Genomic DNA, 3,011 nt, shown 5'->3' with positions numbered 1-3,011 from the left:
CATACCCAAAGTAATAAACAACCACCGGAAGAAGCCATACCTAGCACATTTCACGAACTTCATCTCACCTGCCTTCAACTAAAATCACTGAAAAAAATTAGACTAAAGAAACCATACCAGTTTCCCCTTCAATAATTTTTTATATTCCCCGTCCTTATAATGTCAATCAAACATTGAAGAAAACACTTCTAGCGCATTTCATGAACCCTACCCTAGCTACTTTTAAAGCATTCAACTAAAAATGTTTAAAATTAAAGTAATCATACTAATTTCATTTTTAAAAGATTCTAATTCATATTCCCATCAACAGAGCAATGCTCAACAACCCCTAAAATCCTCCCTAGCACAATTGATTGACGATCCCTATTCCACCTGCCTTGGCTCTAATAGACGCAAAAAGATATTTCAATTCCTAAATTAATGATAATCCACAATTCCAAAAATCCACCCCTAGCACATTTCACAGTCCCAATCTTAGCATCCTAGAAATCGAATGACCTGAAAAATTTCTGTTTAAACATATAATCAAACTAGCAATCATCTAAATAAGCTATGGGTAATTTTCAAATGTGAATTGTGTAATGAGCTACATTATCAAATACAATCACATTCGAAACTAATGAAATACCATAGTTTACAATTGCATACATTAAGAAAAATATAATCCTCTGTTTCTTCTTGCAGGATTGAGTTCAGAGTTCGATTGCTTGCCGAATGGCGAGCCTATTTTTGGTCCAAATCATCGCAGAACTTTTGCCTCTTCCTCTGCTTCTCTTGAAGGAGAATCTCCTGAAACGTCTTCCACTCCTGTCGGACCATCTTCTTCTGCATTGTATCCACAACATGCCGAGCCACCTGTTCGTTCCAGGTCGAGTTCTCCTCCGGCAAGCCGTACTTTTTCTCGCGTACTTGGATTTACACTTGAAGACCTTAGATTTGCTCGACTTATTCCTTGTAACAGTTCGACCCCTATATTTGAACTTCGAAGATACGTTTTTCCTCGTGATAAAATGATTCGATTGAAAAACCAAAGACACGGTGTTCTTCCTATGCCAACCGGAGAACAAATTGTATTGTCAACATCCAATGGTGACGTCTGTGCAATATTTGCAAGATCAGCAAACAATAGCCATTATTTTCGTGCACTATATAAACCTTCTTTTAAGGGGTTGAAACGGGCGAAAATAAACATATACAGCGGCACAGTTACAGAACTGACTCCGGCAGAAATTTCGAAATGTGCAGTAGGCATCAAAAACGGAATACTGAAGAACTTTAAAATAATACGTTTACCATAATTTTATACATAGGCCTTTCAAAATTAAAGGTTTAAATATTGAAAACGGTAACTTTTTGATTTTGAGGTCCCTCTATAAGATGAAAATCTACTATTTTCAGTTTAAGCAATAAGTAAATAATCTTTGAATGCAGATATTTGTCTAAAAATATTCTATTTTTTTAAAATTGTTTGAACCATTCCAGAAACAGTAGAATTTATTTTAAAAATTAGGAACAATAGAAATGAAGAGATTTTTTCTTTAAAAACTTTAGCGATTTTTATTAGAGTTCAAACAATTTTTAAAAATTTGTAAGAAGCGATAAGAACATCAATAAAAATTTGAAAATATGTTGTTAAAATACATGTTTTTTTAAGTGTGAAATTTTTTATTTATTGAGATGTTTTCAATTTTGGTTTGCATAATAAGTAATCATATAATAATTCCAAACATCATTTCAGAAGAAAATAATTGAATAAAAACTCTACAAATATTTCATCATACAGAAATAAATAAATTAGCAAGCAGACGTTTTGAATTAAAAGATATAAACGTTCACGAAAAAATTATAGAAAAAAATCCAGAGACAAAATGGCCTCGGTATAATTGCAATTTCTAAATTCGTAAAAATTTAGCTTGCTAATATATTGATTTTATCACTTGTTTTAGTTTTTCATCTTCTACAATTGTTTGGTTTAAAAATAGGATTTTGGCTGTTAAATTTTTTTTAATGTATAAAACTAGCTTTTTTCATTTTTCAGTTATTATAAATGTTCTTATGTTTAAAAATAAAATAGTTTTTCCAACATTCTCAGTTTTTAAAGCAAATTATAAAAAAATGTTAATTTTATTATTATTATAGCATCATTCTTAAGGCATAATTTTTTTATACAATCTTTATTCGTTTGTACAATTTTAAATATATTTTTTAACTGACAAAGATATTTAACTTTTCTTTTTTCATTCTAATAAGGAAGTTTCCAGTTTCTCGAAATACACCAAAAAATGTGAACGGTTTTTAAATGGGTGTAATAGCTGAAATTTAAAAAAATTCAGTATTCTCATTTTTGGGAAAACACTAGGCACAAAGAAACTTTATACATTAATTTTTTTGAATGATATGTAAAAGTTCTTCATTTTGCAAAATATGTAACTGATGAGAAATAAAAAAAACAGTAGATTTTTTAAAACATTTCTATTGCGAGTACTTTAATACAATTTTTGTGTAACTTATATGAAGACGAGTATTTTCCCGTATAATAAAATTATTTAATGAAATTTGATTTTAAATTAAATTTCCGGTACTAAAATTCAGAAAATATATTATTTAAAAGAATTTCCGATACCAAATATTCCAAAATTCCGATTTGAAATTGATTTAAAATGAATTACCCGATAAGTAAAAATTTGAATTAAAAAATTAAGAATTATGAAAATGTATGGAAATGTATTAAATTTGTTAGAAATTTTCAGGAATTTGGGAAATGTTGGAGATTTTTTTATTAACGGCTTAGCTGACGCTTCACATGATTAGAAAAAGGCAATTATCGTTCCAATATAAAAAATAAAAAGTTATAAAGAAAACTGCAATTGTTAAAGAGCTATCAGCTTACTGAGCAGAGTAGATAAGATATGTTTAAAAGCACAATAAACTTTTACTCATGTAAACAAATATTTGAAGTTTCACATATGTGAACCCCACTGCACGCACTGGTTTGAAATTTTCACCTCTCA

This window comes from Belonocnema kinseyi, chromosome 9 (assembly GCF_010883055.1).
Source record: "Belonocnema kinseyi isolate 2016_QV_RU_SX_M_011 chromosome 9, B_treatae_v1, whole genome shotgun sequence".
Taxonomy (NCBI): domain Eukaryota; kingdom Metazoa; phylum Arthropoda; class Insecta; order Hymenoptera; family Cynipidae; genus Belonocnema; species Belonocnema kinseyi.
This window is presented reverse-complemented; position numbering follows the sequence as displayed.